Here is a 15,752-nt window from a genome sequence, read left to right as displayed (position 1 = left end):
TCAGCTAGAACAGACAGCAACACACACATGTCGCCGGCTTTTCTCTTAATGAGAGTACTAATACGTTCGCAATGAAATCGACAATAAAAGACGATAATAAAAGTTCTGAAAAAGAGAAACTTGGGTTCTCTGCGCGGAATAGAAATCCTAATAGCCATATGAAAATGTTCAGTAAACTACATCACTCTGCACGTTAAGATTTATAACCTCTGTCGTAGCGGGGAGTTATTGCGTTATATTTCATTGCGCTGTGGTATTAAAAGTTTTTTTTCTACGTTCATCTTGGAATAAAAATTGCTGTTCTTGGCCCAAGAAAAAAACTCCCGGTAGCTCATTTATAAGGGCACCACGTACAACGATTGTTTACATAAAACTAAGTGGCGTGGAGAGCGACAGGGCATCAAAAGAAAAAGCAAAGTTCGGTAAAGGCGTTTAACGAGCAGCTTTAGTACGGGACAAGCATTTGATAGTTTCATTGTTTTCGCCTAAACGCAGCGCTCTTATGGCCATCTAGCATGCGCACATAAAAAAGGATGTTTAGGTTTTTATGGCGTCATTGCCCATTTCGCCGGTGACGGCTGGGGCGATTTTCAAGTTAAGATCTGACAGCGCGCTGTCTCGGACATCAACCAACAAACGGAGAGGGGGAATTTTACCACCACATTAGGCATTACCATTCTATTTTATCTATATGCCTCTTTTCTCATCCCCTAAAAACATCCGAAACCAGCAATGAAACCGTGCAGGCGCCTTTCCTAGTTTGTCGCCGGCTTCACTGTCTTGAGGCAAGTTAGTAAGGGTCATTGTGCACTGTTATTGCGGTTGTGTATGCGGTCGTCTCAAATGAGTAATTCTGCATTTCAGTGTACTGCGAGGGATGCTCAAGGAACACAATTAGACCTAAATGAACTTACGCAATAACGAAATTGGGCGCAAAACCACTTGTACCTGAAATCGTGCGTGCATATGTGTGCTTTAGCTGTAGCCGCAACGCATCTAGAAATAAGTTCCCATCCATTGTCGCCTGTAGCTTATGACATTCCGGGCCTCTTGGGATTGCGATGAAATAACTAACTTCCTCGCTCCTTAAAGACGCATGAGGTAGTTTGTTTGAGTCGCCTGTGATCCTTTAAAGTCATTTAAGTTCGTTAGGACGTAATAGCCGGAATATACCGGGTTACAAGTCGGAACTGCCAACGGCACTGAATTTCGGTACGTAGAGCATCAGTTTATCTCCTGAGCAAACGAGCAATGGATGGATAGATTGCATAACTTTATTGTCGAACCGATACAGGGAGGGCTTTTGCCCTCCCCCCTGAACGATTGCTAGGAATTCTTAGATTGGGTAGCTTTTTCGACCAGCCGGACAATCCGTAATTGAGTCCCTGGGTCAGAGCTTGGTCGTAGGGTTTCTCATTGTTCTAGCGTCCTGACATTACAACCTTCCCTCGACGCCTGTGGGCATTCCCAGTTCATAAGGTTGAGATCATCCGTGTCCTTGCATGGCTTACACTTATCCGTGTACTCTCCTGGATAGTATAGGCTGCAGGCTACCGGGTTCAGATATGAGCTTGTTTGCAGGCGACACCTTGTTTCTACCTGACCTTTGTCTAACGAGGAGTCTGCAGGTGGGTGTTCGGCTCGTCCTATTCAGTAGTGTAGGGTAATCTCCCTGTAGCTGACTAAGAGTTCGTGTCTCGTAAAAGGGCCTGGCGGCACACCGGGCCGGAAAGTAAGAGAAGAAAATTTTATATTGCCTAGGCTTAGGCCTTGCTTCGCTGCAGTTCTACACGCTACCAATTAACCAAAGCACGAAGCCACTGCCACCAGAAGAACGAATCCGTCTGCTTTTTTTAGCAGAGTGGTGCAACTGATATGCCTTGGTCTCAAGTTATGTGCACGTACCGCTCAGTCAATTTCCTTTCGCCGTTTGTCCAGTCATGGTCGGGTAACGAAAGCAGCAGCCAAGTTGTTTGCTTTACCAGTGACGAAGGAGTACCCCACGTGAGTGGCTACCTCGTTGCCGAATCAGGACGCATGTGCCATAAATATTGGCGCGTAGATTCTTGCTTTGCTAGCAGCTTGAAAGAAGGAGGCGTTGCGGACGTCTCCAAAATAATTGGAAAGCTATTGGGATCTCTGGCAAATGTACCGAGGTCTAGTTCGATGTTCTGATTGCGTGATGAGAAAAGAGGAGTCATGCGCTTGATTTTATTTCAGCACTACATGACTTTCTTTAGCGCAAGGTGTTTGCGATACGAAGCAATGTCATGAAAGGGAATGATCTTTGACGTGATTGCACAGATTGCAGCATCAAGAATAGAGGAAGTTGCGACTAGATTAGGACTGTTCATTTAGAAGGCACTGAAGGCGCAGTATGTAGTTCCCCTTGGTGATTTGCACAGTCTGAGAAGTTCGTTACAAAATTGAAAATTGCAACACTCTTTTTCGGGAAAGGTTTTATAAATTGATGCCCTCTTCTAGAATTTGACTGAAGGCTCGTAGAGCACTGAGTCATTACAAAACGCAACGATAACCTGTACTCTGCAGATTTCACGGTCATAAAGTTAACGAAGACATTTCGAATACTGTTCTTTTTTTAATTGCGTGATATATATTTTCTTTGCTGGATAAATTGATACTTTTCTTGCGCCAATATTTTACCACCATTTCTGAAATTCTTGCTCACCGCCAATAAGCTTCAGGCAGTGCTCAAACTAAAACTGCCTATTAGTTTCCTGAAATATTGTAAACGGAAGACCAGACTCGAGCTTTAACGGAAAAAAAAACTCTATATGCGCGGTGCGAGTCGGGGACTACCTAGGGGTGTCACGAGATACGCCGTATTGCAAGTGTTCTCCCAATAGACATACGCTCATGCTTTTCACGGCGATGTAGCCGGCGACTCATTTTTTTAGGCAGCATTCCAAAGATGAGTTTCGAAAGTGTGAGGCACTAACGAAAATTACTTTGCTATTGAGTGTTACTTTGCAGGCGTGAAGAGAGCGCAGACGACTATATATTTACGCAGCGTTGGCTGAAAGAGTTTCATGCCGCTGCAAAGCGCTGTTGGTTTTCACCAAGAATAAAGAGCAAAATTCACAAGGATTCAAAAAAATTCAGCGAGAATTGATGTTATTATCGGCCCTTTATCTCACCGTCAACAAACTAGAACTAGAACGAAGGCTGCCGCAGCTGTTTTATCTCACTGGCTCGCCGAAGTCAGGAGTGAACAGTCGACAAAATTCGCGTGAATTGCCTTTTTTCTTCATGAACACTGGCGTGCATCACGTTAGCTTTCCGGTAAGAAATTGGCGAACAACATACCGGCTATTTTTACTGGCCCTATTTTTACTCCACCAAGCATTCTTAGAGTTCGGCAAATAATGATGTTTCTATAGGAGTGTTCAAGGTTTTTTTTCTGAATTGCGCTCTCCATTAGTTTTACAACACGTTTTGTGATGAGAGCAGAGGAGGATCTTTAATTACTACCTCCTTGCCTAGCATGGGGAATAAAACTAACCTCCGCCGTCTTCCACACATGTGCTAGCTTGCCATTGTTCTAACCTTGAATTACATATTCAGCCAAATTGTTTAAAATATGTGTATTCATGTTTGCTAGGAGGCCTACCGTCTTCTTTACTACCTGGTGCCGTCGCCTTCTAATAGAAATTAAGGCAGCCTAAATTTCTTCAACGTCGATGCTTCCAACGAGTTACGGATTATCATCCCCTTGATATTGAATTTCTCCATTGTTACCTCAAATGACACACAGGAATTTGTGTTTAAGAATAGCGACTAATTGATGATTCAAAGCTACATATCCATGCAAAGTTCTATAAAGAGTTCGTTGTTGGTCACCCCTCGTCTTGTTACATTCGATCATACAAATCAAGTCGGTCCACGTTGACAAATCCACTTGGGTTTAGCTGAATTCCAAGCATAGTGCTTCACCTGTTTAGTGAAATATTTCGGCTATTTTTATTTTTAGTTTTTGGTTATGTTCCTGCTTTTTTCACCTTTTAGTCAAACACCCCAGGCTTCCCCGAAGTGGAGCTTTGTGGTCATGTATGGGCGTACGGTATATATACTGTGCTGTTTTAGGTGTGTTATTTGCACTATATTTGACTCATAAGAATCTCAGCCCGTTCCTCATATTCCGCTATACATTCCTTGAGCTGAAACTACACTGACTTCCGGTGGAGCGACCAATACTCTAATATAGCCTCATACTATATTTCCTATATTTGCTATTGTGGGTACATGTTAGTAGTACATCGTAAGCGCTGTCCAGGGTCTCTTGTGTTTCTCCCAATCGATGTTCTTAGTAGTTTTTGATGAAAATTAGGTCACTGCAATAGTTTCTTGACGCGCTATTACAATACCTGAGATTGTTCCTTCAAATTCTCTGACATTTACATCGTACTTATTATATCCCCATAAATATCTGTGTGCATTATAGTCTCCAACTATGATTACAGGTTTATCTCTTGCCATCTGAACTGCCTTTTGTAAAAATTTTATCAAATTTTGCATTTATATTTTTATGTGCGCTAAATATGTTAAGGAATTATACGCTCCTAAGGCGTATGTTTGGGAGGATCTGTACGAATATGCGCTCAATCATAGGTTGAATAACCGTTCTATCGTAACTCCCGTCGTATCTTTGTGTATCAAAAAGTTGGTTGCATTATTAATTTGATCCGTGCTGATCAACATACTGTTGCAGGATTTCCTTTCTGCATTTAAAACTCCATGGCTCTTTCATGTCTATCTCTCTGTTTCCAAAAACACAAATAAGTTGGGTTGTGCAGCTGTCTCCTTGAGCTTTTAAACAGCTGATGTAAGCACGTTATTTTAAGTATCATGTGGCGCAGCCATATTTTAAACCAGCTTTTTTTCTACCCGGTCCTGAGTGTTTGAATTTAATTTTGTGTTTTTGTACATTTTAAGTTCAAATGAATGGACTGCACATTTTTCCTTCATAGTCGCGAGCTTGTTTCATGCGCAGAACATTCCATGTCGCTCTATATACTCGTCCCATGATGCGTTCGTTCCGAGGCGGTAGGCTCGGAAGCGGCTCACTGCAGTCTTTTCGTGCGCGTGTTCCTAACCCAGGTGGTCCACAGCCTCACCGCCAGTTATAATGAATAGAGATGCCGGCCGTGCTCGCGGTTCTAATGACCCAAGAGCTCGCGGCGCTGAGCACCTGGGACCCCTAGGGTGATAACAAAGCAGTGTTTCTCCACCCACCGCGGCGCCGACTCAATAGAGCAGCGGTGGCGTGTTCTCTTTGTTTCGGGAAGGGAGGCGTCAGCCCGCCTCAACTGCAAGCCATTTCAGCGGGGTGCCCACAATAGAGCGTGATTGCGTCAGGCGGACGCTGTCAGGGGAAAACAAATGCCCCCGTATTACCTGCCCTAGGAACGGCGGCGGCAAGGGGAGGCCGCCTTCTTTTCCCACGCATCGCTGCGAACAGACAACGATGACATCCTTGCAGGCAGGTGACCTTTCTAGCAGTGATGCTCCAAGATCGACACGGTCGTCTCGCGTTTCCAGCGGGGCTGCTTGACACGGCCGAGAATGGTTGCCTCTTAGCCATCGCCACCGGAACTGCTGCTAGGCGGCCACAGTTACACCTCCAGCTGTGGGCGGGCCCTCACAGACAGGTACCTACCGCCAATTGGACACTCGTCCAGTACATTCCTTTAGCTAGGCAGCTGGGAACAACAGACTGTATAAACCGAGACGGCGGAAAGGTTGTAACACGATTTTTCAGAATTTTTGTAAACATGTAAACTAAACTGTGCAGTTTCTTTCAGCACTATCTGCCTTTCGCTAGTCCGTCTCCGGCTAGCTTCATTGCATATGCGACACCGTCCACGTAACGTGGGGAATGACACATATTACTTATTATGGGCCACAAGAGCTGGTTGACAGATGTGGGTGGTCTGCGTGGTGTCCTGGCTGTGGATTGTAGAGTGTATCGCCTTCTCTACTTGAGTTCTGCCAGGATTATCATAATGTGCTATTGTTCCTGATAGTGAAAGTTGGTTGCTGATGCCCGTTTGAAATTAAATCGTGCTTTTCACCTAACCAGTAGACAGACTAGCAATCGCAAAAATACGGTCAGTCATCGACTGGTAAAACATCTGTAAGGCGGACCACATTTTAATATGTGGCTAATTGTGGATTGATTATAGGAAAACGTTCAACAAACAGCAAGGTTTCAACGCAATAGAAGATCACATCTTAGAGGGTGGGTATGTTGCGGAGTGTTGGGAAGGAATAAAAAGGTACTCTGAGGTGGAGGAACGCAAAAAAAGCAGAAAAGAAGGAAGAAAAAATTGAAGAATAAATGGGACAACGAAAAAAGATGAAGGAAATCTGCGATAAGAAAGAGAAGAGGAGTTTGAAAAAAAGAGACCAAGTTGCTTTAAGCGGAAGTCCGGAAAACAGGAGGCAGAAGTCCGGAAAATAGAAAAAGCAAACATCAGAGCGAGAAGCTCACATTGCAGTACAGGCCATTGTTGAGTTGGGAAATCGGAACGCTGCGCAGGCCTCAGAGAAAGCTACCCTAGACACAGGTGCGAAGTGGGTTAGAGAGACCGTTGATGTGTTGGCAAGTCGCGACGACATGGATAAGACTGCGAATGTGTAAGACAGTAATGGCATGTCGCTTCTGGACCATACGGACGCTAAACGTATGCAGAGGATAACAGTGGCTCAATGAAGAACAAATTTTTTTTTAGAAGGAAAACTACCAGACGGAATAGATTGCGAACAGGCATCAGCACAATATGCAAACTTAGTGCTCAAAAGCCAGATCCCTTGATACGATAGTGTTAACACACTTCTGCGAGAACAGTGAAAATAGCTGAGAAGACACTGCGTTCGCGCAGGCGGCATGCAATCAATCTGGGACTTTCGAGGATACAGACACTAACTGCGAGTTGGTTCTGAACTACGCAGATGTGCCGAGGGCGAATTCGAAGTTTGCAGGTCAGTGTGGACCAGAGGGAACCTAATGGGGAAGAACGCGACGTAACGGGAGAACTCTTGATCTAAGCGCTAAGAACTTGCGGCAAAGAGTGCGCACACACGGAAGTTCAGTCTCTTAGTGAAATAGGCTTGACGTTAGGGTTGACCAATAAAAGGTGAACGGTCCATCAAAAAGGAAAGCATTATCGCGGAGCATCTCGACAACTCGGAAACGCAGTTTCTCTTAACGTGACGCACGAAGATGCCTCAACCACTAACCGCACAAGAAACGTAACAATCAAGTATTCTGACAAAAAGGAAGCGAAGTTTTTAAAAGTGGATTGGCCAGCGGTATTAGCCAACCAGCGCCGTAATGTCACAATATCGGAAATAAGGGCGCAGCCGCTCCGAGATCATTATGAATAAGATAGCGGGACACTCAGCGTAGGCATGAGCGGGATCCAGCAAGAAAGAAAGGGTATCGAAGCAAATTTGCCGCAGACCCTAAAGATGAATAGCTGGTCCTGCAGTATCGCAAACAGTTCCTGCCCAAGCCCACTTCAGAAGGCTGAAAAAGCGACGGAGTTGGGTCAAAAGCAAAAGAACAGCTTGTCGCTTTCGTAACGGCTCGTTTTACAGTGGCGAAGGCCGTCTGCGCGTACCATACCTATGCTATCGCGGCAGTTCAGCGGGACGCAGACGCGGATGTTGGCCGGGGCAGGATTACCTACGTAGCGTTTTGTCAACTAAGGACAGCAGTAGCAGTCATACCGCGACCCGGACGGGAGCGGCTCAATGAAAGCAGTACTGTGGTCAAACTATAAACGGTTAAATTAGAAACGCAATTCGGTTGACGTTATCTCTCACTGGTGTTTTCTGACTACAGCAGAGAAAACCTAACACTGGATTCATATTTTTGTTGTTATTTTAGGTCTTCTGAGAATCTGAAAGAATGCAAATGAGGCTGAGCCACTAAGATTTTGTTCATAAAGGACCGCGAAAAATCTCGCTTTGACGAGACAGACTAACTGTTGTGATCGTCTTAACAGCAAAGCATGCCAGAGTATGCGGGACTAATGAGCTGGCAACAAGCCTACTTTTCTCTCAATGGCATGGTGCCGAATCCAGGCAGCAGATGCCGCAACGGCGGCGTGTCACGTTTGTTTCAACATAAAAGCGATCTGTCCGCAACCCGTCTGCAAGCTATTTCTGCGAGGCGCCGACAATAGAGTGGTACAGTGTCAGCCAGCGCCAATAGAGAGATACAGTGTCGTCCAGACAGCGCCGGGGAAAAAAAAAAGTATTTATCTGTACACTGAGAACGACCCCGGAAGAGCGAGGAAGCCAGCTTTTTTCACACGCGTCCGACAGACAGCAAAGAGAAAATTGAAAATTGTTTTTTTTTTGGGAAGGGGGGGGGGGGGTGCAAAGGAAATGGCGCAGTATCTGTCTCACATATCGGCGGACACCCGAACTGCGCCGTAAGGGAAGGAATAAAGGATGGAGTGAGAGAAGAAAGGAAGAGGTGGCGTAGTGGAGGGCTCCGGAATAATTTCGACCACCTGGGGATGTTTAATGTGCACTGACATCGCACAGCACACGGGCGCCTTAGCGTTTCGTCTCCATCGACACACAGCCGCCGCGGTCGGGTTCGAACCCGGGTACTACGGATCAGTAGCCGAGCGCTGAGCCACGGTGACAGCAAGCAGCGACCTCTTCGAAATTTGGCGACCTTCCTAGAGCTGATGCTCGAAGTTCCCTAGTCTACACACGGTTTGGGCGGGGCTGGTTGACCTGGTGGAGGATGGCACTCCAGGCTGCTGTGTAACTATGGCCTCAGCCATCGCCACTTTAAATGCTGATAGAGGGTTCTGGAAACCACCTCCTGCTATGTACGGCCGCCCTCCCGTATCTTACACATCAAATCCTTCGAGCCATTTGAACACTACCAAAGTAGCTACATTCATCACTAAAGTGAAGCATTGTGTATGAAAGGCTGGTGAAAAATTCTCAAGTTCAGAGAAAAAGCTGCGTATCTAAACGGGAAAATTCGAAACGCCGTCCAACAACTAGGAACGCAGTTCAGCCGGCGTATAACTAGCGGGCATCAGCGCGCCCGCGATCTGACAGCAGGTTTCAGTTCAGGTTTTGCCGCCAAAACCCAGATCACAGTTTTTGCCCCCGCACATTCGCAGCACCATCAAACGTCACAATGTTCGCTCGTGATTTCCACGACTCACAGCGCTGCGGTTGTGCAGCGCCACCGTGGTCACGAAGTATATTTTTAATATTTCGCGCTCTATCTTTTAAACCAATAAAAAAAGTTGTCTATAGCACACATCAGAATAAAAGCTCGTGAGCTTTTCAAGATTTTTTAGGAGGCTCTAATATTTCACGCTGTAATTTTGCCGGAAAAGCAAAAGCAGAAAAGTTGGTTTTCTCAATTTATTTACAACTTCACTTGAAGAAAGTACAAAAATATTTCTATATTAAATACAGTGATCAACAACATGGTTAATGCATGATGCTTCCATCTATTCTATTGTATATGTTTAATCCATGGCTAAACGAGGCCGGCATATATGATTTGATATTTGGTTCTCACTGTTCAGAAGTCTAATGCTAGGCAATTTGTTGTGACCCAAACGCAACTATGGAAGCCATTGCATAAGCACCACTTCAGTAATTGTTTCCGAAAAAATTTTATTTTTAAAGCCTATTTCCTTTCGGAGCTTTGGAGCTCTACTAACATCTATGCTCTTTACTGTTCATTGTTCTTCACTTTCTGCATTGTTTTGCTTCATCTGTTTCATCTTTGCTCGTGTTTTATCCTTTGTGTGTTTTCTCTTTCTATAAATATATGCCTTTTCTGAAAATACAATACATATTGGTTTATATTTAGCATTTTGTACGTTTGTAGTTTTGGTGCTTATAGTCGAGCTGCTTGTTCGTAATCACGTACCTATATATGTTCTCAAACGACCACCTTCACAGAAGCAATGCGGACAGTACACGTAATTTCACATAAAATGTAATTTTTCTCACACAATTACTAGTTTGACCCTTTCATTTGTTCGCCCCACGGCTTCTTCGTTGAAGTCAGATTCTTGACATTTGTACCAAATTTATTGGCGCCTTGTACTTTGGAGGTGTACTGTGCCGGTCGTTCGAAATATTTCTGGGAATTTTTCAGAAAAAGTTTTATTGCTTTCTCTACATTGAGTCCAGAGAACACACAGGTATTGGCCGCTAAGCTGTCACTTCGCTTCTGCTGTGTCGCATCACCATTAAAAATGCCCCAAAGCATGTTGCGTATCGCCGAAAGCCTCTCACGCCTTTCGCTCCTTGTATGGGAGGAACTTGGTTTACTTTTTTGCTAAAGAAAGAAAGCTTCTATAGTCGCCACATGGAGGTGACCAGTTTACTCGCCGTCTCAATTGCAAGAGAAAAAGTTAACCGCAAAAGAAAAGGTAGGTGAACAAACACAAGAACAAAATCATAATGTACGCAGGGTCGCTCTGATCACGTCTCGACAAAGCGATAAACTTGTTCCAATTCTCCGCCCTCGTCGTTTTTGTTTTCGCCCCCGTCCTTCGGCTTCCGAGCAACACACGTCCGTGGCTCGCTCGTTGCGATCCCCGTTGGCGTCAGCGGCCAATGTTGTGGCTCGTGCTCAGCAGTCGGCGACAGGCGGTCCTGTCGCTCTGCACTCAAAGGCTCAGCAGGACGGCAAGTAAAGCAACGCAGAAAACCATGAAAGCGGAAAGCTTTGTTGACCCATAGGCTTTGCTGTGTTTTCGTTCCTGCCGTTCTTTTTTTCTTCCTTATCTTCCCGCCTCTTTCTCGCGTGTTCATATCCCTCGAATTCCTTTTCTTCCTTTCAGAGTAAACGTTCCTGAGACTAGTCAGATGAGAGTGTATGGAAACAGGGCGCGGAAGGACAGCCGGGCATCGTCAGATAACAGTCGTAAACACAATGGATTCTTTTGCGTAGCGCAGAGTTGACAGCGCAATGCTTCTTTGCTTTCAACGAACAGCTTTCCAGAAAGGAGCTTTGGTGAAGCCGAGTTCGAGCGAAACCTATAGAAATGCCTTGCAAATACTCTTCCGGCATTCTACTTGCACGCGCAAACCAAATTCAGTGCTTTATTTATGGCTGATTCGTATCTAGTGTCTTACGTTAGGCCCTGATTGATTGTGTGGATATTATCCGGCATTGTCCTGCTTAAGTCATTTACTTACTTAAGAGCTGTTGGTCTCTTTCGCTCCTGGCCAACCTCTCTCACCTCCCAGCGGTTTTTTAACGGCCCGGTGCAGCCGACAAGCTGCATCTATTGCCAGAAACTGCCGCCGGGGTCGCGGCTAGACAATGCTTGCAGCAGTAAGCAAAATAAACATGGAAACAACACGCATTGCATGCTGGTGCACATTACTCTCTACATTCTCTCCGTCGGCTCGGGCGCTGCGCTGCCCCTATCTGTCATTCAGATAGGAAGCAGGCTCGTGATGCGTCTTCTTGTCATGGCTGTGTCCGAAGCAGTGCTTCAAGACCTAATTTGTCTACCACAGAGATTGTGTGCGAGTGAATCTCTTTAGTATTTCTTTTGTGGTGACAACAGATAGGAGCAGGTCGTATTGAGTGATCTCCCCCCCCCCCTCCCCCGTGAGTTGACGAACTTATCCCTCGTCGAAGTATTACGTGTTTTGCTTTCATGTGCGCGTGTATATAGCTTCTGTCACTGACGATAGAAACGCTGGGAGGTACGCTTCACGTAAGATGTTTTAACTGTTTTGGTTTTTTGCGCTGCTATTTGTGCTGGAGACGTCGGGCATCACCAAAGTGTTTTGTCACAGCAGTCGGGCGCTCGAGCCAGACAACAGAAGGAAGATCTTTGTTCTCACTGCGGCTTATGACTCTTGCCTCCTGCACTGACTGCGTCCGCCTCGCCCTTGTTGCGTTTCCACGAGCACAGTCAAGAAAAGATGCTGGAACACACTGATTGTCTTTTACCAGTGTGAACCTTCATCTAACAACTGAGCCCTCTGGAGAAAAACAAAAAGGTTGCTTCCGATTCAGTTCGTTCGCCAAATCACAGTAGCAGATACTGCGCTCACGTGCCATCTGCTTGTTACCTTTGTAAAAAAACTGCTCTCTGTGGCTTCTGCTCATGTGCAGGGGCAATCACACTTGGCGACAACAAGGCTCTGCATGGCCACTCACATGTGTAGTGCCATTGCATCTAACGCGGTCCTGAATCTCTGCAGAGTGGCGCACGAGAAGAGATACCTCGATGTGCTGCTTCCTATCATCTCCTCCTTTGCTCGAGTTTGCCACTGGCTTGGCTTGGTTCACTCTATATGATTGGCCCTATACTGTGTTTTTATTGTACTCCTGGCTCATGTGTTTGAGTGGAACGAAACACATATGACTGCGACTTGCAAACAGAACAGCGATATACAGCCTCCATACAAAGCCGCAGATGGTACATGAATGTATACAACCTCTGCTTGTCCTATGCGATGATCTCAGAACAATGCGAGAGTTTCGCACCAAACATGAGTAAGTGGCGGGTTTGGGTCCCACGATGCTGTGGTGTGCTTTAAAAATCCTAAAAGTTTACTTTAAAGGTTTACGGCAAGCATACTGAGTAAACTTCTAATTTAGGTTACCAGACATCTTCAAGTAGACGTCTACAAAATTTTCGGATGTATGCCTTCAATACAGGTTGCACTTTTGGAAGTTCCAGATTAACCTATGGGCTAAATGTTGCTATGTAGAAAAGGAACGTGAACTATACTATAGAGGTTACCATAACCAAAAGTTATGCATAACTTGTAAATTGCATACAAATTTAGCAAATGTATGCCTTTAATAAAGGTGACCAGATTTAGAGTGCAAGGTTGATGCGGAAGCGCTCGTCGCGTTCGTGCTCGCGAAGCTCCACGTAGCCATCTACAAGATCTAGTTGTGCTAGCCGCTGAGCGTAATCGCATCGTTGGCGTAGCCAGACCGAGGGGCAGCGGGTGATATCGAACATGCCACAGTGAAAGTAACGCCTGCGACAATGCGTAGAAGGCGAACCTTCAGCTTCCGGGACTGCCGTTTCGAACGGTGTTCGTAGTAATAAGAGGCGCTAGAGCAAGGACCTATGAAGCGCCAGCACGCAGCAGCCACCGCTGCACAGCCGCAGGCTAATGCCGATTGTTTGCCTGGGGCCACTGTCTAGTTTACCCTTTTTTTAGTACGAAGAAGCCTCGACCCTCCAACCGCAGCATGTGCATTGCAACCTGGTGCAAACAGAACAACCAGTCGTAAGGTGATGCCATCTGCGTACAGCGTGCAGTGTTTCCAAGGCTCAGAAATTGTATTCAGCGGCTTTGTACCAAGCATATACACTTGATGTGGAAGATGACAAGTGCTCCAATAATCTACAAAAATTGTTCGCGGCCTTCTCTCGCAAGCTGCGACCATTATCGATTGTCCGTTCAGTAAGCTAACATTAAGTCGCTTTCAGCTATTGAAAATTGCCAATGCTTTAAGGTGCTTTTTGCGATTGGCTTCTTGCGAGAGAGAGAAAAAAAAAACTATTGTCCCCCTAAATAGGAGGACATAGCTGGTTATAGGAGGGATATAGGAGTTTCTTGTGACATGTTCACCAGAAAATCAGTTCACCAGGACCTCACCAGAACATCAGTGGCGTGCTGTCCATTAAGAAAGCAGCTGTCTCGCAGAGGTGCTGGTAGTTGCAGTAGCACGCAAACTTATAGCGCACGTACTCCATCAGAGCGATTGTAAAAGAAGGGAAGTTACGGCCACGCAGACAGAAAAATATTAACATGGGAACCTAAGATTCGCACCAACATTAATTTCAAAATTGTGGCGTATTGACTTCCCAGAGTGCCACTCAGTTAACGGAAACAGGAAAAGAGCATTTCAATAAAACTTAGAAGTAAACAGCATCTTACAATGGACAGAACAGTAACACACACAGTCACGCGTCGACATAAAACATCCCGGGGCTCGAGAAAGGAGAGAAAAGAAATAAGCTTCTTGCAGGCAGATTTCTATTTTGTCTTGTTGCCACGGGACCAGCCGTCCAATAATATCTTCTCCTCCTTCATCCCTACCTGTCTGCCGCTAGTGTCATTACACACGCCCACATTGGTGCATTAGGCTAATCCTTGTAGTCGGCATATGCCCCGATCACGCTGAAAGAAACCCGAGTCCTCTTTTCACGGAGATTAAACATCCCAGCTCTCGTGGCGTTCACAGTGAGGAGTGGCTGCGGCCTCATTTTCTCTTCTGTCATTCAGTACGCACGCCGAATCTCAGTGTAGACGGCAGGCAGTGAGAAGGCAGAGATCAAGGGCCAGATTACGCAACTATCAATTAGGAAAATTGCCAAGAACTTGTGAAAAAGTTGTCAAAAAGCCTCGCTCCTATTGTTCTGTGGTGGCTGCAGCAGAAAAAACAACCATGCCGCCGGTGGGATCTGAACCCACGACCTCCGAATATCGCGTCCGGTGCTCTTACCAACTGAGCTACGGCGACGGCTGTCCAATCTGCTGCTCTCGTGGGTATTTATGTTTACTGGGTGTAAGCGAGACTTGAGAGTGTTCACCAGCGCCACCCTGCTGCTTCCTTTTTCTTTTTCTGCTGCTTTATAAGTAATTTTCTTTAAGCGATTTATTAATCTAAGTATAATTATTTCACTGATAAGCATAACACATTTAAAAAAATTAACGTTCCCCTATGCACCTTGGTTTCGGTGACTGTTGGCTCCCTTCATAAATTTGTCAAACGGGCCCCTCGTTTCCTTTAACTTGTCTGCTAATAGCTTAACGAGGGTCTCGGTTCTGGCAGTCTTGATGCCATAGGTAGCATAAGAGGGCTCTCACACAGTTTCCGCCCTCGCCGTTAGATGACGTTCTACGTCACGCTCGCGGTATTACAGGACGTTCTACGTCCGCCGTTATGGTCGAGGGTGGCGCTGGTGAACACTCTCAAGGCTCGCTTACACCCAGTAAACATAAATTCCCAAGAGAGCAGCAGATTGGACAGCCGTCGCCGTAGCTCAGTTGGTAAGAGCACCGGACGCAATATTCGGAGGTCGTGGGTTCGGATCCTACCGGCGGCATGGTTGTATTTTCTGCTGCTTTATAAGTAATTTTCTTTAAGCGATTTATTAATCTAACTATTATTATCCTACTGACAAGCATAACACACTTAAAAAAAATTAACGTTCCCCTATGCACCTTGGTTTCGGTGACTGTTGGCTCCCTTCATAAATTTGTCAAACGGGCCCCTCGTTTCCTTTAACTTGTCTGCTAATAGCTTAACGAGGGTCTCGGTTCTGGCAGTCTTGATGCCATAGGTAGCATAAGAGGGCTCTCACACAGTTTCCGCCCTCGCCGTTAGATGACGTTCTACGTCACGCTCGCGGTATTACAGGACGTGCTACGTCCGCCGCTATGGTCGAGGGTGGCTCTGGTGAACACTCTCAAGGCTCGCTTACACCCAGAAAACATAAATACCCAAGAGAGCAGCAGATTGGACAGCCGTCGCCGTAGCTTAGTTGGTAAAAGCACCGGACGCGATATTCGGAGGTCGTGGGTTCGGATCCCCCCGGCGGCATGGTTGTTTTTTCTGCTGCTTTATAAGTAATTTTCTTTAAGCGATTTATTAATCTAAGTAATATTATCCCACTGATAAGCATAACACATTTAAAAAAAAATTAACGTTCCCCTATGCACCTTGGTTTCGGTGACTG

General features: G+C 45.7%; 1 non-coding gene across 1 annotated transcript; it reads left to right on the top strand.

Moving 5' to 3' along the window:
- Nucleotides 1–15,045: 15,045 nt before the first annotated feature.
- TRNAL-CAA (transfer RNA leucine (anticodon CAA)) lies at nt 15,046–15,119 on the top strand. Its single transcript has one exon. It is a non-coding gene; the product is annotated as a tRNA-Leu (tRNA).
- Nucleotides 15,120–15,752: the final 633 nt, after the last annotated feature.

Source organism: Amblyomma americanum, chromosome 7, assembly GCF_052857255.1.
Source record: "Amblyomma americanum isolate KBUSLIRL-KWMA chromosome 7, ASM5285725v1, whole genome shotgun sequence".
In the NCBI taxonomy this organism is placed as follows: Eukaryota; Metazoa; Arthropoda; class Arachnida; order Ixodida; family Ixodidae; genus Amblyomma; species Amblyomma americanum.
The sequence above is the reverse complement of the archived record's forward strand: the minus strand, read 5'-3'. Positions and strand labels throughout refer to the sequence as shown.